This window comes from Pleurodeles waltl, chromosome 2_2 (assembly GCF_031143425.1).
Source record: "Pleurodeles waltl isolate 20211129_DDA chromosome 2_2, aPleWal1.hap1.20221129, whole genome shotgun sequence".
Taxonomy (NCBI): domain Eukaryota; kingdom Metazoa; phylum Chordata; class Amphibia; order Caudata; family Salamandridae; genus Pleurodeles; species Pleurodeles waltl.
The window spans coordinates 723,268,877-723,291,157 of NC_090439.1; the positions used below are offsets into that span (position 1 = coordinate 723,268,877).

A 22,281-nucleotide genomic window follows, 5' to 3' on the forward strand; every position below is an offset into this window, starting at 1 on the left:
GTCAACACAAACATCACACAATACCATCACAACAACATGTCTGCAACATACACATGCCCATCACACAACACACACCCTATCCCTGGGGGACAAAAGCACTGCACACTCCCTCACATACTGCCAAACAATACAAGAAGCACAAACACCACACACACAGAAATACTCGCACACAACCAATGTCAGGCAGGAACAACTCAAACCTAGGAAAGGACAAGCAGGACAAAGATGTAACCAGAAAACCAATAACTGGTGGGTCTGAATATATTTGTGGCATAACAAATAGAAAAGTTGAAGGCCATTGGCTAGTCCAATATATAAACAATGTGGTGCGCCAAATGCACTATATGGTGCTTCAACCTGACTGCCATGTAACCTCCACAGGTAGGTGCATCAAGGGGGCAGGGATGACCTGGAGGGGGCAGTGGGAGTTTGGGCTTAGGCATGAGGGGGGGTTGGTTTAGGCTTTGGGGAGGGTTGGGTCTTCTTGGGAGGGCTCGATTTCTTGGTGGGGGAGGGGCATGGGTACCTGGAGGTGGAAGGGATGGCCTCGTGTCACAGGGAGGAGCAGGGAAAAGGTCAAACTCCAAGAGGAAAGCTTTTCTACATGCACAGGGACCGTCACAATAAAAGGATTTTGGTATGGAGGAAGAGGTTGTCTGAGGTGCTGGTGTGGATGTCTTGGGTGCATGTTTGTGGGAGGTGTGCTGGTGGGTGCTGGGTATCTGTTGGGTGGATGAGTGAGGGCGTTTATGTTTCTTCGATTGAGTGGGGTGGAAGTACTGGAGGATGCCGTGATGGGTGGGTGGCTGTCTGTCGGTTGGGGTGGTGACTGCAGGTTGGTGGATGTGCTGCATGTGCTGCATGTGGTGTTTGCGGGTATGGCAACTGAGGTGGATGTCTGAGGGTCTGCTGGGATGCTGTCTGCAGATAGGATAGGTGTGGTGGCTGGATCAATGAATGTAAGTGTAGTGTCTGCAGGTGTGTTAGGTGTTGTGTCTGTGATGCTGGGGGTGGTGGGTGTGTCAGGGCAGGTTGTGACTGTTGCTGTGTTTGCAGGTGTATGTTGCTTGTGTGTATGCTAGTAGTGTGTCTTGTGGTGCTTATGTTTGTCTGCACTACCCTTGGATGTTAAGGTGGATGCATGCCTGTCTGTTTGTGTGCTTTGGCTGGGTCAGGGAAGGGGGGATTGGGAAGAGGAAGGTGGAGGGGGGACGGTAGACAAAGGGTGTCTGGCTGCCATCAGTGTGGAGGACTGAGCATGAAATGATCTCTGTAGGCCAGCCAGTGCACTGTCAATGCCCTCCAGGAACGCATTACTCTGTTGTATCTGAGTTGCCAGTCTCTGGATGGCATTCATGATGGTCAACTGACCCACAGCGATCAACCTCAGGAGGCCAATATCCTCCTCAATGATGGCAGCAGGGCAAACAGGGGCTGGGGCAGAGGTGTTTGCGGCAAAGGAGATGCCCACCCTCTTGGGTGATCGGGCACAACCAACTGGGAGGGGAGCTACTTGGAGGGCAGTGATAGAAAGGGAGCTGGCCGACAGAGATGGTGCTGGGGTGGTCCTAGATGGGTCCAGCACCCTCAGGGAGTGTCCACTAGAGAATTTGGAAGGAGATCTACTGGATCCAGTCTCCCCTGTGGAACTACCCTCGCCCTCCGGGCCACTGGGTCCCTCGGTGTCATGTTCTCATGACTGGAGGCCCCATGGCCAGAAGCTTCCCCACTCATCTGTGCCTCATCTCCTTTGCCGGCTGAGGCTGGGAAACAGAAACTGAGGTAGGCTCATCACATTCTTTACATACCACTTACATCACATTGTACACGTCAGTAACATCACATCTAGTTGTACAACACCTCCAGGTAGTACCAGTTTAGTGCCAACATCATGCCACAGCAAGAACAGTGTACATCCCTCAATCATAACATAGTCAAATGCAAGCTAAGCAGGCTATCTCACACCAACAATACCATGATATCAGCAGAGCTATCACACCAACCATTCAATGACAAGGTGCCTGGCCACATGAAAATGGTTCCCTATCCACATCAACATAGTCAACCAACAACCAAGAAATAGGAAATCAATGTAACAGATTTCCACATATCACATACACAAACTAAACACATACTAACAAATTGACCTGATGTCATGTACCAGGCAAGGAAACATATTGTATAGTAATCACAAGACAGTATGTTGCACACAAGCTATACCCACTTTATGTCACTGAGTCCACAACCTTCACAATGGAAATTTGCAAACACACAACTACTTTACTTGACATAACCAAATATTAAAAGATGAAATAGTCAGAACACATGTACACATGTGCCAACAGTAATGTAGGAAAAGAGTATACATACTTTGTGGACCAAGTCATCCAAGTCATTGTCCTCCTGAAAACAACTTATAGCACTCATATAAGGGCCTAATAAGCTCAGAGCATTTACTCACACACAGCCACAGGTACTATATCTACTCTTTCAACTCAATTTACAACTGTTGTGCATGAAGGTGACATACAGTTCAACATATCATACAATTATTCCATCAATAGCCCAATGACTGAGTGGCAACATCACTATCCACACAACAGACATGACTAGCCTAACATCTGTTTGGGAAAAAATCAGAGAGACAAACCACATCTGAGGCTACTATGATAGATATACCAACCACGATGCAAGCCAAATGCCTGAATACACATACCATACTACTCATGTGTATGTGAACTACCACATTGGTGTCACTCCATACAACAAGGACTCAAAACATATGCAAAATAGCACAAAAAAGTAGGTTTATAACTTATGATAATGTGGATTCATGACATAACCTTTCAATGTACACCTGATGTTGGCAAAAAACAGTTAAGATTGTAAATGTGAATAATACATCTTGGCCTATTTATCATGCTTACAACACTATGGCCAAGGAAACAGCTGTGTAGCCACTTCCCACCTACAGAACATGAACATGTTACTTACATTCCTAGCCTCTCACACCAATCTATGTGATCCAATAGGAGTCTAGCAATACCTCCATGCTTACCATCATGCAGGATGTCCACTCAGATGACACATTACAGAGGTCTATGTACATCTGTCATTTACCAAGAGGGTTCACCTTGTAACAGGTCTGAATAAGTATGGCATGTAAAATGTCGGATAGACATCACAGTCTCACATCATGCTGTCACTCACCAGAAACCTTTTGAAAAGTAGGAATGACTTCAGATTGCCAGACTTTATGTTGCACATAGACATGGATCAAGTGACATTGAAATGGACAGAGGGCAAATACCTGGACAACTTACCATCATGATATTGGAAATATTGACCTGTAGGTGGGAAGGAACAAACATCAGGGTATGAAAAGCTGTGTAGTGGTACACATATGACACAGTCACATGTGCATCATCATATGCTTATGTACAGAGGGGACAACATAGGAGAGTAATATGTCCCTATACAAATTAGTATGTGCACACCTGTGTACCAATGCGGGGACAGTACATCAATGTGTTCCTTGGAGATCTTTGACCCTTTGCACTTACCACATTGTCACAGCCTAGAAACTTTCACATCATACACTAACCTGGTAAAGGGATGAAAATGTGTCAAGTCTGTACTTACCCCCTTGTGGCCGCTGTGCTGCCCTCAAATCCCCATCCAAATCAGGGCAGGCTACCGCCAATATGCGGGCCATTAGGGGGGTCAAGGTCCGACTCCACCCCGTCCTCCTTGGGAGGACATCCCCAGCTGGGCCTCTGCGGTCTTCCAGGCCCAGCATCCCAGGTACTCCCACCACTTCCTACATTGGTTGCTCCGCCAGCTGTGAACCCCCGTGGCCCATACTTTCTTAGCGATTGGCACACCATATCCCTTTTTTCTGATGGGTGTTGACCTACATGGATGCTACAGACAAGAAGAGAATGTCATGTCCACATACACAATACCAAAACAAGCAGGGTGAAAATATAAGTCAACTAGCCAAACACAGACTGCCTTCAACATCCTCTTTAATGAGGGATGACTATCTGCAGTCAGGCCATGTACGATGTAGAGACAGGCATACAACATGCAAATCCAACACCAGGTGTCAGCTTGAAACATGATCACACCATGAGCATATCTCTGAACCTGGTATATCTCTCCAAATATTTTTCACACCACCTTCAATGATCATGTATTACACTCTGCAGTTGGGTCAGGCTATACACATCGCGCACTCTCTACTATGTCTCAGGAGTCTGTACACATATGCACATGCCAATCTACAAACAAATATTACCACAATCCTTCATTCCACCACATTTCCTTGACATCAGCATACACTTAACCCTTCAAACATTGCAACTACATTGCAGTTATCTGTTCCTCTGGTGCACCATAGAGCTTTCCATACAGGGTTAAAACCTTCTCCACAAGCTTATCAAGCTCCTCTTTTGAGAAGACAGGGGCCCTATCACATGTAGGATGTGGCATGATTGCTCCCAGAGGCAGTATACAGAATCTCAGATCATGGAGGTCTTGCTGGCAGCAGTGTCAGGAGTCGAGTGAGAGATGAAGTATGAGATGGCGGTCACCTCAGCCATGTAATAGACAGTCGCTGCCGGCGGACATCGCCATTGCCCCAAGACTCCCAAAGGCAGCAATGTGTTCCCATGGCAATGTCCACCACCATTGTATCCGCCTACTATCATGACGACTTCTGCTGGCGGACATAGGTCACTTCCTAATGTCCAGTACAGTAAGTCAGTCAGCTGCCATTTTAAAGCTCATATATGAACAAACATGTAGAAATGTGCATGAATTATGTACAGGATGCAAAATTGATGTGTTTTAAATACTGTAAATATAGTAGCCTAGTCAGCAGAACAATTACATTCTGACATATTGTACGTGTCCCCTATATGTGCAACATGTTAAGAATGTTAAAGTCACATACACTGTCAGTGACATGCTTTTCCATTTCTAAAATGTGATAGAGGAATAGGGATGTAAATGCAGTAATACGCCTTTATATGCCTAGGTATGTTCAGTGTGAAATGTTTCAACAGTTATATGTGGCATTTTAGAGCATTATATGTGACATAGGTATGATCATACTTATGATGTACAGAATGAGTGATACACTTACATTCTGGTTTTCTCCAACATAGTTACACTGGCATGAGAAGAGTGAGAGAACCTCCAGTGTACCATTCACTAGCAGACTTGCAGACCATGGAGGAGCAACACATGATTCAGATCTACTGCCTGAATAGGCATACAATCATGGATCTCTGTCATCAGGTGAAGCAAGATCTGATGCCTGCCATTCGTAACCCCTATAACATATCACCCATTGTACAAGTTATGTCATTGCTGCACTTCCTGCCCACATGCTCCTTTCAAAATACAGTGGCCCTAACTGCAGAAATGTCTCAGCCCATGTTCAGTCTGGTCTTGAAGGCTGCACTGTCTGCATTGTTGAAACACCTGGATAGATACATCAGATTTTCACAACATGAAGTTTAGCCCATGTAAAGGCTGATTTTTAAATTTTGGACACATTCTACATAGGGTTGGAGCCATAGTTGGCACCCATGCAGCCTTGGCTCCCCCAAATGCCAATTAACAGGTGTACAGGAGCAGGTAAAACTTCCACTCCATAAATGTCCAAGTGGTCTGTTCAGCTGATCTCTACATTTCACAAGTTTGTGCAAGGTACCTGGGGTTATTCCATGATTCCTTCATCATGTGGAATAGCAGTATCCCACTGCTGATGACATGACAATACACAGAGAGGGCCTGGTTGGTTGGTAAGTCACATATATCATGTGTGTCTGTAACTTTTATTTTCTAACTAATGTGTGGATGTCCATCACTTAACTGTTCTTTCCAGGGGCCCAAACCATCCCTGGTTGTTGACACCAGTGAGGTGCCAAACCGTGCCAGGGGACATCCGCTTCAGTGAGGACCATGGAAGGACAAGGCATGTCGTGGTGCGGACTTTTGGGATCCTGAAGGCAAGATTCTGTAGTATAAATAAGTCTGGTGGAGCCCTCCTCTACTCACCCACCAACGTATGTCACATTATTGTTGCCTGCTCCACAACCTTGCCCTGAGACGTCAAGTCCCATTTATACCAGATGAGGGGGAGCCAGCAGTTCCAGTGGGTGAGAATTCAGATTTGCCAAGTGAGGATGAATATGATGAGGATGAAGCTGGAGACATCTGGGCAGATCTCATAAATCAGTACTTCACCTGACTTTAGGTATGTGATGTTATGTAATTTAAGTAACTCAGTGGGGTATTGGTGGGGTTAGTGATGCTTGATAAGGGTCTTAGTATGACCACCAGACAGGTTATAAGTAGCTTCAAAGCCCATAACTCAGATGTGCATGAAGACTATTAGATGGAGTAGCGTGCAGCTTTTTGATCACCAAAGTCTATGTTTATCACAATGCACAGTCTGAGTTACTTACCATTGTATATAGGAATTGTCTGTATAATGCTTTAGTTTCAATGTAGCAGATACCTTATGTTTGACATTTATAATTTGCAGATTACTTTACAAGGTCATCCTCATTTGGCAATGTCAGACAGTGTCACAGGGAGGTGGGATGTGCAGACTGAAAAGTGAAGTGAACATGGATTGAATCAGTTGCTCTCAGGCATGAGATTTGTGGTGTGTGAGTTCTATGCCCAGACTGTCAGGACAGTGGGATGGTAGTATCCTATTCCACTTAATAGACCTGTTTGGCATTGGAGGTTTGTTAAGTGGTGCCATGCGTGTGTTCATTTGTCTCTCACACGTCATCCTGTGCTATCCATACCTCCAGCCATCAGATTGGTTTGTTTTGGTAATAACTAACTCGTATGTAACGGTCACTGTGTTTCCTCACTGCAGGCCACTGTGCATGTGCATCAAGACTGACATAGGTGAGGGAGGCTTGGCGATTATGGCGGCCGAGACGGACTCAAGCTGCTGAGCTCCGGGCCACCCCACCAAATATCCTGGGGTATACAGCCAGACCTGTGTGCTGTCTACCCCCGAAGGAGTGGTGGAGTGGTGCCTGCTGGGAGGAAGGCACCACACGTGGCGTATGAGCCGGGTGCTGCCCGTAGGTGGCAGCCACATGGGCTAGCTGGTGGGGGACCTATAGAGGCTGCCTATCGACAGCCACACCGCGATACCGGTGCGGTAGCAATGCCGACCAGTCTGAGGCAGCAGCGACCTGTGGAACATCAAGCCTGGGGCACCAGCAGGGCAGGCTACATCTAATCACAGCCCCATCAGAGTATGCAGATGGACGCCACATAGAGGGTGAGGCGCGCGGGTCTGGCGCGAGGAAAGAGCAGACCCTTCAATAGTGCAGACCTCGGACCAGAGAGCAGCAGCTTCCAATCATAGATGGGTTATGGGATTCTAGCAGTCATTGCAGAAGGGAGAAACAGCGAATTGTAGACAAACGTGGTGTTCTCTCACTGGCCCCCAGTAAGTGCCTGCGAGACCTGGGCTGTGGTGAGTGAAAGAATCTGACTGTATGACATTGTAATAGGCAAGATACACTCAGGGTTAGTGCCTGGCCTTCTGCCTTTTTGATCCCTGGATACATTGGAGCAGCCAAGTGTTGAGCTCCACACCTGTGAAGGTGTCCCTGACAGACTTAGGCCCTCATTACGAGGCTGGCGGTCATCAGATCGCCATCCTTGTCATGGCGGTCTTACTGCTGCAGACACGGCAGTAAAGACCACCACATCACAAGTTGTGTGGTTTGGCATAAGCCAAACCTCCACAACGCCGCCTGGCCCACAGGTGCGGTTGCACCAATGTGACGGTGGTGAGCACCTCCAACCCGGTGGCACGCCTTAGCCTGCCTGCCAGATTACGAGGCTGCAGACCGCCAGACTTTCAGAGGATCTTTTGACACTGCTGGTCACTTATTTTGAACACCACCATAATAAGGCAACATCCAGGACCTTAGAATGGGAAGCACACAAGGTAGTAGTGGGAGGTCATTATATGGTGGTGACATGGGGGGTTCGAAGAGCACTGACTTCTGAATTGTCTCGGCTGGAGACAGAGATGAGAACTCTGGAAACGGAAATGTTGAGCCAACCCGCAGTAGTGGAGCAATTACACAAGTTGAGAGGAGGTTATAGAGAAGTGGATATGAGATTGGAGAGACTTGATTATAGGCGACAAGTGGCTACACTTCACGCTGATGGAGACTGCCATGGTTAATCAAGGAAGATATGCCTTGACAACCAATAGCAGCGATACAGTTAACGGACGGGTGGATAGCAAATACACAGATGACCATAAACTCTGTGTTCAAGGACTATTATCAGTTATTATATAGGGCTACAACACAGCCCCCAGAAGACCACGTGCATGCGTACTTAGGCGCTCTAGCACTGCCCACACTATTGCCGACACACAGAGAAGAACTAGAAGCACCACTGCAGTTAACTAAAATTAAACTGGCCTTACAACAGATTGCCAGGAATAAGACTCCATGGACTGATGGTCTCTCTATTGAATACTATACACAATATGCAGCCACACTAGCGCCCAAATAATTGGAGGTCTTCAACAAGGTCCGACAGAAGGGTCAGCTACCCCAAACACTTAGGGAAGAACTGATAGTGGTGTTACTTAAGTTTCAAAGAAAGGGAGCACACTGCCTACACTCCAGCAACAAAGTATGACCCCAATGCATCACGGTAAATGCAGTCGAATTCATAGTCCATTCAAAAAGTAATAAAGTCTTTCACCTCCGTAGGTGCAGCAAGTGCTGTATATCCCTGTACAAGTGTTTCTGGGTTTAGCCCGTCATCAGCAGGGAGCAGCATGTTATAGGGACTTGCTTGAAATGCAGCCAAATGTCTTCTCAGGTTTAAGTACCACTCATGGCACAGAGGTGCCTCCCAAGGCTCGTCAGTCGTGGCTCAAGGGAGCCGTCAATAAGACAGTTTCAAAGAAAGGGGGCACACTGCCTACACTCCAGCAACAAGGTATGATGATTTTCTTTCTTTTCTCTCTCTTATTCTCTGTTCTTTTCTATGGCTACTTGATATATGCGCGCCTAAGCCATTAGTAGACATATTATTTTGGACACATATAATTAGAAAATGGAATGCTAGATCTAATTCTCTACTAGGACATCATGTTGTTATTGTGTAGTTGGCTGCTATGTGGAAAATCAATAAAAGGACATTTATAGCTAGATATATGAATAAAAAACTGAAATAGGTGAGTCACCTGACTAGTGGTACCCAACCATGGTAAGTGGAAGGTTCCATGACTGGGGCCATTTGTACTGAACTCTGTCTGTATCATTGCATGTGATCATTTGGGAGCTATGGTATAGGTATGTGATACGGCCTTAGCTGCTGATACATTGAAACAATATGTTTGCCTATTGGGTTAGTGAAAGACTGACATGTTCCAAACTTCAGTAGTCCGTGAGGTTGTGGTGATTGACACCTATGCTGAAACACTGCACTGAGCCGCAGTACTTCACTGTGTGATCATTAGCATTCCCCCAACCTATATGTGGGAAAGTTCAATGAAAGTTATTTGAGTAATGTCTATCATTATTACTCAATGCAAATTCTACCCTGATTACACAGTGCATGTGAGATGGCACATTACAAATGTCTTGCATTTGAGAGAAACGTTTTTGTGCAAGAGGTGTTATAGATGACAGTCAAATATGGTTGATAAATGACGCTCACATATGATCTGTGGTTAAATTAGTGAATTGGATCAAATATAACACAAAGGAAACAGTGAAGGGTTCAATCACGGTGGATGAAATCATCAGGGTAGATGCTACAACATTTGGAGACACAAGTCCAGTGTCCTTGTACCATAGGAAAATGGAGATCAGTTTTAGACAAGTCAACAGGGCGTATCTGTGCCACGCAAGAGGAAGCAGTCAGTAGAGGTTCACTTCCTGGCAGTGGTTCTGGTCTTGGCATCTGCTCCACCTGGATATTTTGGGGGACATCCACACTAGCGGGGGGTTCTTCAGCTACAGCGACAGGGGTGTCTGAGGAATGTCCTTTAACTAGCAGGCCCTCGATACCACTAGCAGCCACAGATGTAGAAGGGGCTGATGTTTCATTGCTAGTGGAAGGGGGCAGCTGGTGTGTACAAAACCTACTCAGGGTGGTATTCATGTCTCTCAGTACCCCTGATGTGGATGCCAAGTGGGCATTGTGGGCCTCCCACTGTCCCATGACTTCCTGGTGGTTGTCTCTCTGCAGCTGCTTAATCTCCCCCATAATGGTAAGTACATGGCCCATCATACCTTGGGATTGTTGGTAAGCTCCCAGGACTTGGAAGATGGTCTCCTGGCCAGTTGTTTCCCTAGGAGCCTCCACCGTCCGGCCCACGCCATCCCTCCCATGCACTCTACCCCCATATGCCCACTCCCACTGGTGCCAGGTCCATAATTGTCTGGGTTTACAACATGAGACTCAGGTACCTGTACTGGGGGGCACAAGATGGTAGACACTGTCCTTGGAACACAGGTTTGGGGGCAAATGGTTGTCTGTGATGTTGAAGCAACAGGGCTGGGAGGGGGCAATGTGGGCAGGGTGAGGGCTTACAGTTGCTGACTGACCAGGTGTCACAGATGGGCCAGCTTCGTCATCAATGTCCACACATCCAGGGGTATGATACTCACTGAGGGCTTCATCCAGAGGGATAGTGGCAGTCTCAGGTGTCCTTTCCATGATGACAATTGCTAGGCTACCTGTAGGAGAAGTGGAACAGACAGTTGATGAAAGTAATGCAACAAGTGATATCAAAGTTTGACCATAAGACATGCAATGTGACATGCACATTAGGCCTTTACTTGATCCCCTGATATGTCAATGACACCTGCTACCAAATCTGGGTTTGAGCTATATGGGACACCGAGATTTCCAATTGCATACACCTTGCTACAAGATATTGGAGTATCTTGGTGGTGAGATGACTGTTCATTGACTCATATCTTGTCTGATTGATGACTTGACATTTTAAAGTGAACTCCAAGTTAGATGTATAGCATCATTGAGTCAACTAACCGCTGCACAATGTACTATTTTAACAGAGCTGGCCTACATTATAGGTGTAACCATTATACTTGGGCCTCTGTATGGGTTTACTCCAAGTATATCCAAATTTCTTTATTGGTGTCCCTTCCAGGTGAGTACATGGCATTGTTTGGATGGTGATTTAAAGGCCTGATTAGTAGGGAACACAGCTGTAGCTGTGTGTTGCTTGTAATTATACCGGCAGATAGGCATAGCATTGATGTCATTGCCATGGACTGTACAATAGTGTAGAAGTCAGGTGGGTTGAATTGATTGTTAGTTTCACATGCAATGCTATTTAACTTGTAGTACAATGTTCTGGTTTCCTTAATGGTAGAAAGGTGCATGCTGGGAGTTGTAGTGCTGTTAGTCCCTGTACTTTCCATGCCATACACAGATAGTATGCCCCAGGTAAGTTTAGTTGATATGTGGAATGCTGGAGAGGGGTATTTGGACATTTGGACACCGGGGTGGTGAGTGGGTTGGCTATTAAGGTGGCCAAAGATGATCAGTGAGCATGCAGGACAGTGCAGTTTGGTGACAGTTGTTGTATTGTGACTTACCTGACTCTACTCCATCAGGTATTCCTGATAGGCCCTCAGGATGCAGGATGTCCAAGACATTCTCCTCCCATGATGTGAAAGTTGGGGTAGGAGGTGGGGACCCACTGCCAGTCTTGAGGACCGCCAGCTGGTGCCTGGCAGCCATGGAACGTACCTTCCACTGAGGTCATTCCACCTATTCCTGATGTCCTCTTGTGTGTGGATGGCTGCCTACAGAATTGACCCTGTTGAGTTGACTGTTCTTTGCCACAGCTCCATTTTCCTGGCCATAGATGTTTGCTGGACTTGTGCTCCAAATAGGTGTGGCTCTACTCTGATGATTTCGTCCACCATGACCCTCAATTCATCATCTGTGAAACAGGGATGTTTTTGTGGGGAAATGGTAGTGGTGGACAAGACGGAGAGGAAGAAAAAAATAATGAGAAAAATCAATTGGTGATGAGGTGTGTGTACTGTGATGTGAGCTGTTGACCAGTGGTGTTGAATGGGTGGGGTACTAATGTATGTGTTGGGTGTGTTGTGCAAGTGTGGGATGAGTGCTGTGTGAAGTGTGTAGGGGTACCTATTCTATGGTTAGTTATTTTTTTGTGCAGGCTCCATCTAGCAGTGTATGGCATTCTGGTTGTAAAGGATTGTGAGGTTTGAAGGGGTTTGTATTATAGTGCAGTGTGTAGGTGTGTCAGGTGTGTGGATGTGTGTCAGGTATGGGGTTTTCAAACTATCAAATGTGGTGTGGTGTATTACTGATGTGACCGCAGACAGCTGCGGTTCGCACCACCATTGGTCTTATGTCATGGAAGAACCGCTATCGTGATTTGTGGGTCGTGATAGGATCTGAGGCATTTTGGTGGGCCATTAGTGATACCACCTCTTTCCGGCCCTCCAGTGTCTGGTGGTTTCGGAAGTTTGGCTGGATTTGTGCGGACTTTACTGTGTGAGTTGTAATGCATCGGTCAGATTACCGCCAACATGGTGGTCTTTTGGCAGCCACCACCGCAGTGGGGTGGTCTTCCCAAAAGACCACCAAACTCATAATGAGGCCCTAAGTTTCTAATACATTCTTCAAATTGCTTTAGATTGGAGCAGGAATTGTGAACGTCGTCGCTTTAGTGTCCAACACCTTCCCTCAATATGCTTAAATTGCAGTGGAGATAGTAAATGTCACCTTTTTAGTGTCCAACACTTTCCTCCAATATGGTTAGATTGGAGTGGAAATAGTAAATGTTACCCCTGTAGTGTCCAACACATTCCCCCAATAGGGTAAGTATTGAGTGGGAATAGTAAATGACTCCATTTTAGTGTCCAGTGTCTTCCCCAAATTGATTTAGATTGGAATGGAAATAGTAAATGTCATTCCTTTAGTGTATATTACCTGCCCCCATTATGGTCGAATTTGAATGAGAATAGTTCATTACATCGTTTTAGTGCTCAGTGCCTTCCCCAAATTGGTTTAGATTGGAGTGGGAATAATAAATGTCACCCTTTTTGTGTCAAACATTTTCCCCAATATAATTACATTGGAGTGTGAATAGTAAATGGCACCCTTTAGATTCCAACACATTCCTCCAATATGTTTAGATTGGAGTGGGTATAGTAAATGTTACTGTTTTAGTGTCCAGCATCTTCACACAATATGATTAGATTGGAGTGGGAGATGCAAATGTCACCCCTTTTGGATCCAACACCTTCCCCAAACTGGTTTAGAATAGAATGGGAATAGTACATGTCACTCCTTTAGTGTCCAACACCCTCACCAATATTGGCTTTGGAATAGTAAATGACACCCTTTTTGTATCTAACACTTTATCAAATAGTTTCTATTGGAATGTGATTACCTGATCTTATAATTTTAGTTTGAAAGCCTTTATTTTAATTTGAGTTGTATGTAGTAGAAATAGTTTGTGTTTTTTTATTAGTTTTGTTGATGTTTAGGAATATCATAAAAACGGTTAGTTATACATTAAAAGGCAATAATATCTTTAATTACACTTTTCTTGTAGAATAAAATCATGTAATACATTATTCACAGTTTATAATTTGTGTTTTCAAAGTTTACTTATTGTATAATTTTCCATTTTTAAACATATACGTTTCAGATTGCAAATACATTTTACATAGTTAATTAACGTTTATTCTTAATTTTTTATTAAAGAAAATGTAAATTATATTTAATTACTATTGTATGCTGTATACATTTTTTACTTTTATTTTCCATTTTGTAAAAGATTTTTAAACATTTCCTAGATTGTTTTATATATATATATTTCTAACAGCATTTTAATGTTTTTTCAAGATATAATCAATAGTTGTCTATATTACACACCATTATTTAAGATATACTTTACATTTGTATAATTTTAACATTTTTTCACATGTTTTAACAATAATTTTGTAAATTTTTTCATACAATTATTCAATATTTTACATTATTTTTCATTCATTTCTATGGGGAAATTGGCCCTCATTACAAGCTTTCTTACTGTTGTAGTACGCGGTTTCTGCTGGGCTGCCTGGTGAGAACAGTGCTACAGTATTGGCCTCGGCTCCCTTAAAGGAGTTGAGGCCAATACCGTAGCACACAGCGCCCTCAGAATGCAGAAAGTGCACACTCAGATGTTGCTGGGTAGGGAGGTCCCTCCACTGCCCATGCCATGGGCATGGGCACTGCAGGGGCTGCCCTTGGGCCCCCAACACTTGCTTTCTGCCAGCCTTTTCTTGGGGGGAAGTAAGTTATTTTGTTGATTGTGGCTTTTTAGTATGAGTAGATTTTTTAATGGTAGAGGTATTCACTAGATTTGGGTTTTCATACATCATTTGCAGAAATGTGTTATGGTAAAATGCGTAATGATATTTATTTTTATGGTTAGGTGTGATTTATATGTATTTTTGGGAATGCAATATGTGTTCCAGGTGAGTTTTCTGTTTTACTTTACAGGTTTTTGTCTACGAACGTGTCTTCCGGGTTTTCTTTTTTTAAAGGAATCAGTTTTGGTTTAGAATAAAGCAATGATTTTAAATGCATTTTTTTTGTTTTTGTTTTCCTGGAGCGTTTCTTTTTGCAGACAATGCACATTTAAAGGGTACTGGTGCCCCTTGAGTGCAGCAGCATTGCAGCTGGCTTTATTATGAGCCAGCGACAATGCTGCTGCACCTATACCTCTGGGCTGACCTGCGGAAACCTTGGTTTCCACCGGTCAGCCCAGTAGTAAACTTGTAACGGAGCTGGCGGGGAGGTCACCAGCACTGCGGCTACCTCCTTGTCGGGAGTTTGGCGGATGGGTGTTTCTGTCCGCAAAACTAAATACTTCAAAAACTCTCATCTTTGTAGTTTTTGAAGTATTTAGTTGTTTCAATTAGTGTGCCTTTTATGTTGTTGATTTAATTGTTTGTCTATTTTATTGGTTAAAGTTGTTTTTACTTTTATTTTTTTAGTTGGTTTAGTTTTAGTTTGAAATATTTTTATCAATTATGTCCTACGGTGAACACTAAGGGCCTGATTATGAGTTGGGCAGTTGAACTGCCACAACTCCAATATGGCTGTGATGAGTCGACTGTCAAGGCGGCGGCCTCACCACCGTCGTATTACGATATTTCAATACGGTGAAAACGTATTACGACGCTTCCACTGGTCAGCTCACAGGAAACAGTGCAGCGGTATTGGCTTTGGCTCCCTCAGGGAGCCAATGCCGTCACACACAGCACCCTCGGAATGCACACTGTCTGCTGTAGGGGGGTCCCAATTCTGCCTTTCTGCCAGCCTTTTCATGGCGGGGACCCCGCTGGCAGAAAGGAAAGTTGTGATCAGCACAGCAGTGCTGAACTATGCACTGCAGTGGCTGACCATGACTTTCACCGCCGCCAACCAGTCAGGATGCCTGATCTCGGCAGAGGTGGCTGTCCACCAGCCAGGTCGTAATCTGGCCATAGGACCTCTAGAATTGTGGTAGTTTGACCCACACCTCAGGTTTGGCGGTCCGAGGATTTTAGATTGTATTTTGAATTATGATATATAGTTTGATGTTTTTGAATATAAAAGTTATATATTTATGTACTATTTAGGTTGTTGTTCAGATGTTTGGAGTTAATGGTCTTTTTTTTGTTTTGTTATGATTTTAGGTATATAATGTATTGGGATAAATGGTAAAAGATTTTGTTGACATAATATATTTATATTTATTTTAAACTCGAAATATTTTACATTTATTTCTAATTATTTGGTTTATTTAAAAAGTGATTGTTTTACATGTATTAGTGATTATTTATTTTGTTGTTAATATTTTATTTGATATTGTGAGAATCAAAATGTGACATATGTTTTTTTAAAGGTAACAATACTTTTGTTTCCAATATTTCTGTTTTCAATATGGGTAAAAATCAATATTTTTAACAACAATATTTGTGCTCTCAATATTTATGGTTTTTCTAGTTAAGTGTAGGAAGTCAGTATTTCTGTTATCAGTATTTAATTTCCAATATTGTAATGCTTTGAAATTGTATGCATCAATATTATGTCAGTGATCCTACATGTGAATATCAGAGCAGCCCTCTCTGCAGTGAAAAAACCTCCCTCTTTTCAGAGATCAAGCACTGGATTGTCACCAGTCAGGTAATTTTTAAAGCAGGGGTTTCCATTACATTTTGAAATGTCGATCTGCTAGTGGTGCACGACAGATGCAAAAGTATTGTTTTTTTCTACCATTCTGCCTAAGGACATTTTGCATAATTACCTTACAACATTGCCATCAAGCATTCTTGTTTACATGCTTTCTTCTACCAGCAACTCTTTATGTGGCCGTGTCTCTGTTTCTGAAAAGGACAAGTGGTAGCAAGTGGTAATTACTGTCCTCTAGAGCAACCAACTGTGCAATTGTGTCTCTAATTCATCCACATATTCCAGGAAAGGACCTGCTCTACCTAGCAGGGCATTTGAATTTTAAAAAGTAAGGAATGTAAGCAGGACCAGCTCTTTACTGTTGGCCAAAGAAAGTTTACGAAAACATGCACTGTACAGGAGGGGCCTAAATTTAGTTGGATGTTTACTATTTAAATTCATGGGATTACAAATGGAATCTTGTACATGGTTATTAACTAAGTTAATATGGCTTTACATTTCATGAACCATGAATACATTTGAATTTGCATTTAAGAAAATACTATAGATAGACTCTATAACATGGGTACTCACAAACTTTTTCTCGGGGGCCAAAATTGCAGTATGGTTTGCGGCCGAGGGCCGCACTGAAGTGACAGCGGGGGGGAGGAGGGCTTAGAGAGGGCGGGCTTAGAGGGGGAACAACCACCCCGCCCCCTTTTTCAAAACTACCCCAGTAACACACACAGCACCATCTGCTCTCACCCCTACCCCAGTAACACACACAGCGCCATCTGCTCTCACCCCTTCCCCAGTAACACACACAGCGCCATCTGCTCTCACCCCTACCCCAGTAACACACACAGCGCCATCTGCTCTCACCCCTACCCCAGTAACACACACAGCGCCATCTGCACACAGCGCCATCAGCACTCACCCCTACCCCAGTAACACACACAGTGCCATCTGCACACAGCGCAATCTGCTCCCACCCCTACCCCAGTAACACACACAGCGCCATCTGCTCTCACCCCTACCCCAGTAACACACACAGCGCCATCTGCTCTCACCCCTACCCCAGTAACACACACAGCGCCATCTGCACACAGCGCCATCTGCACACAGCGCCATCAGCACTCACCCCTACCCCAGTAACACACACAGCGCCATCTGCACACAGCACCATCTGCTCCCACCCCTACCCCAGTAACACACACAGCGCCATCTGCTCTCACCCCTACCCCAGTAACACACATTGGGGGTGATTCTAACCCTGGCGGTCGGTGATAAAGCGGCAGCCAACCCGCCAACAGGCTGGCGGTCAAAAAAATTGAATTCTGACCCTGGCGGGAACCGCCAACACAGACCGCCACTTTAACACTCCGACCGCCACGGCGGCACAAACAAACAGCGCGACGGTCACCGCCAACAGGCAGGCGGCAGACAATGTACCGCCCACACTATCACAACTCACCAATCCGTCACCTTTTCCGGGGCGGGAGCCCCGCCGATAAAAACACGGCGGAAACAGACTACGAACGGGAAAACGCTCACCAAAACACACTCTATGAGGAAGGAGGACAACATGGAACCCGAATTGAACATCATACCTGCTCTCGTCTACCTTCTCATCTACCAGGAGTACGAACTCCGGCGCAGACGACAACGGTGAGTACTGCACCTACGACACACAGGAGGGGGAGGACGAAAGGTTACGGGCACACACATATGCGACCCCCCCCCCAACTATGTACACACCAATGCAGAGCAACAAGTCACAGTGACACCACCCAAACACCCCTGAAAAATGCTATGACATAATCAAATTTTGAATAAATATTTATGTACCAAAAAGCTCCTGAAAATTATCGTACAACCATGAAAAATATTTACAGTAACAAAAAATATATACACATCAGTGTATAACTGAAGTAACAAGTCCTGCACCTCCTACGAATTTATTATGTCCGTGGGCCAAAGTTTTGCGAAACAAGGGCAATGCCCACACAGGAGACCTGAGTCCTTTGGAGAGAACACTGCAGGGGCATCTGATGTAAAAACTACAGGCACCTCAGGGGGAAGGGAAGGGGGGGGCACCACAGCCACATGAGTCCACGACGCCAGATCCACGAGGAGCCACCATGCCCACTGTACCATCCTGGGGAGTGCAAAGCCACAGTCTCTCAATGTCTCTACAGTGGGTGGGCTGCCCACTGCGCCATCCTGGGGAGTGCAAAGCCACAGTCTCTCAATGTCTCTACAGTGGGTGGGCTGCCCACTGCGCCATCCTGGGGAGTGCAAAGCCACAGTCTCTCAATGTCTCTACAGTGGGTGGGCTGCCCACTGCGCCATCCTGGGGAGTGCAAAGCCACAGTCTCTCAATGTCTCTACAGTGGGTGGGCTGCCCACTGCGCCATCCTGGGGAGTGCAAAGCCACAGTCTCTCAATGTCTCTACAGTGGGTGGGCTGCCCACTGCACCATCCTGGGGAGTGCAAAGCCACAGTCTCTCAATGTCTCTACAGTGGGTGGGCTGCCCACTGCACCATCCTGGGGAGTGCAAAGCCACAGTCTCTCAAGTGGATGACAGTCTCCACTGGTCAAGGAGGAGGCATGGTGGGCACAGTGAACCATAAACAGTGCTTGACAGGATGGGCCCAGCGGAGCGGTGCTTGAGATGAAGGGCCCAGCGGAGCGGTGCTTGAGACGGCGGTGCCCAGCGGAGCGGTGCTTGAGATGAAGGGCCCAGCGGAGCGGTGCTTGAGATGAAGGGCCCAGCGGAGCGGTGCTTGAGATGAAGGGCCCAGCGGAGCGGTGCTTGAGATGAAGAGCCCAGCGGAGCGGTGCTTGAGACGGCGGTGCCCAGCGGAGCGGTGCTTGAGATGAAGGGCCCAGCGGAGCGGTGCTTGAGACGGCGGGGCCCAGCGGAGCGGTGCTTGAGATGAAGGGCCCAGCGGAGCGGTGCTTGAGATGAAGGGCCCAGCGGAGCAGTGCTTGAGACGGCGGGGCCCAGCGGAGCGGTGCTTGAGATGAAGGGCCCAGCGGAGCGGTGCTTGAGATGAAGGGCCCAGCGGAGCGGTGCTTGAGATGAAGGGCCCAGCGGAGCGGTGCTTGAGACGGCGGTGCCCAGCGGAGCGGTGCTTGAGATGAAGGGCCCAGCGGAGCGGTGCTTGAGACGGCGGTGCCCAGCGGAGCGGTGCTTGAGATGAAGGGCCCAGCGGAGCGGTGCCTATCTTCACGGCGGGGCCCTGTTCAGCGGTGGCTATCTTCACGGCGGGGCCCTGTTCAGCGGTGCTCCTCTGCACGGCGGGCCCTGTTCAGCGGTGCCTATCTTCACGGCGGGGCCCTGTTCAGCGGTGCTCTTCTGCACGGCGGGGCCCTGTTCAGCGGTGCCTATCTTCACGGCGGGGCCCTGTTCAGCGGTGCTCTTCTGCACGGCGGGGCCATGTTCAGCGGTGCCTATCTTCACGGCGGGGCCCTGTTCAGCGGTGCTCTTCTGCACGGCGGGGCCCTGTTCAGCGGTGCCTATCTTCACGGCGGGGCCCTGTTCAGCGGTGCTCTTCTGCACGGCGGGGCCCTGTTCAGCGGTGCTCTTCTACACGGCAGGCCCTGTTCAGCGGTGCCTATCTTCACGGCGGGGCCCTGTTCAGCGGTGCTCTTCTGCACGGCGGGCCCTGTTCAGCGGTGCCTATCTTCACGGCGGGGCCCTGTTCAGCGGTGCTCTTCTGCACGGCGGGCCCTGTTCAGCGGTGCTCATCCAGTAGGTCAAGGGAGCCAGACCTGTGCTGGACTCCCTGCTCAGTCGCCCTCGGACCGTGACGTTTCTGGACCCTTCGGGGACGGACTCCTGGGCTCCTTAGTGTCCTCCTTCACAGCTGGGATGTGACATGTGGGGCCCACCTGCTCCGCGCTCCTGCTGCCCTTCCGCTCCTTTGATGGGGCTCTCGGGCCCTTGCCTCCCCTAGATGTTGTGGCTGGTGAAGTGGGCGCACATTGCTCCTTGGGGGCAGCCGTGTCAGTCCTCGCACGGCGGCCCTTGTGTTTGCGGGTCCTCTTGCCGGGGGGGGGCTGGACGTGTCCTTGCTGCTGATCGAAGTGTCACTGCTGGCAAAGGGTGGACTCCAGTACCCATGCACAACAGTGACACTCGAAGCTGGGCTGGTGGTGGCTGCGATGCTCTTGGGAATCTTTGCAGATGGAGGGGGTAGGTCATCGGAGGGAAAGAGGTTAAGATTAGCCATGAAAAGTTTTTTAGGTCCAAGGTAAAGGGTAGGAGAAGTGGTGATGGGAGTAGAGGAAGAGAATGTGGTTGTAGGAGAGTCAGGTGTGCTGTCATTGGGTGAAGGTGCTGGTGTTGTAGGCTGTCGTGCGTTTGTGTGTCTTGGAAGAGGGGGTGACAGACACAGTGGGAGAGGACACAGGGGACGTGTAAATGGCAGTGGGGGTGGTGACTGCACGAGTGAGGACTGTACTGGAGGGTGAGGTGGTGATGGAAGCACTGGCTGATGTTGGGGTGCATGCAGGTGTGAGTGTAGACGTCACAGGGAGGGAGGAGGGAGACAATGAGGAGGGGGACACAGAGGTGGTAGTGACTGCTGGAATGTCTGCATCTGGGTGTTGCTTGGGTGAGTGTTTGTGGGATCTGTGGTGCTTGTGTCTGGATGAGCTGCCCTTGGGTGTTGAGGTGTGTGCAGGCTGGTCTGATGGTGTGGATGGGATAGGCTGAGGAACAGGAGACAGAGACAGGCTGGAGGCAGTCAGAAGAGGGAAGCTGGAAACAGGGACAATGGCTGCCATCAGTGCTGAGGCCAGAGCAGTGAACGCTCGTTGATGGGCAGCCTGACCCGAATGAATGCCCTCCAGGTACGCATTGCTCTGTTGGACCTCCCTTTGCACACCCTGGATGGCATTCAAAAGGGTAGTCTGCCCAACAATGAGCGTCCTCACGAGGTCAATGAGCTCCGCACTGAGGGCAGCAGGGGTAACAGAGGCAGGGGCTGAGGTGCCTGGGGCGAAGGAGACGCGCGCCTTCCTGGGCGAACGGGCACGGAGCAAAGGCTGAGGGGCTGCTGGGAGGGCGGTGCTGGTGCGCTGGGTGGCGGCTGTACCTGTAGAGGCGGGGGGCACGGATGTTGCCGCCACCGCTAGGGAGCACCCATCCGAGGACGTGTCGCTGTCGCTGGTGTCACCACCGGTCCCCGTTGTGGTGCTCCCCTCGCCCTCCGGATCACTGGTGCCCTCGGTGTCTGTTCCTGGGCCCACCGGGGCCTTGTGACCTGCAGCTCCCTCGTGCTCCGATGCTAAATCTCCTCCGCCTGATGATGCTAATGCACACATGCACAAGAAGATGAAGAAAAAGGGTGGGGGGAGAAAAAAGAAGACCAGGTTGAGTGCATGCAATGTCAACACCGTTGGCGGAGAGGACAGACACAGGAGCCTCATGCACTAAGCCGCGCATTCGGGGTACACTACTCAGTACTACTGACTAGGACAACAGGTCAAGAGACGTCAAACGCGCACATGGGTGATGCTGGACCATCAATGGCTGTACTTGTCACCCTACAGAAGTGGGGGCCGGGGGCACAGGGCCATGCCTAAGGGAGAGGACTACACTACAGAAAGCGCCCTGGCCTAATGTCACCCACAGCCCTCCTCCCCCACCCAGACGCCTCCACTGCGCAGAAAGATAGGAGAATGTGCTGATACTCACCCCCTTGTGTCTGCTGTGATGTCTTAAAGCGCCCATCCAATTCAGGATAGGCCACCGCCAGGATCCGGGATATCAGGGGGGTCATGGTGCGACTGGCACCCCTCCTAGGTTGGGAGGCCATCCCCAGCAGTGATTCTGCGGTCTTCCTTGTTCCGCGGCGGATGTCCTCCCACCTCTTGCGGCAGTGGGTGCCCCATCTGTTGTGGACCCCCAAGTTCCGGACTTCCTTGGCGATGGCACGCCAAATGTCGACTTTCTGATGGGCGCTGACCTATTTGACATGTACAGGGTGGAAAGGAAACAATCATCAATGACCTGCATGTTAGATGTG

The 22,281-nt window shown here is 47.7% G+C and overlaps 1 protein-coding gene across 2 annotated transcripts in view; it reads left to right on the forward strand.

Annotated features, from left to right (window-relative positions):
• C2_2H8orf34 (chromosome 2_2 C8orf34 homolog) overlaps positions 1 to 22,281 on the forward strand; it is a 1,039,122-nt gene that overhangs the window by 955,915 nt on the left and 60,926 nt on the right. The gene's annotated exons all lie outside the window — the stretch shown is intronic.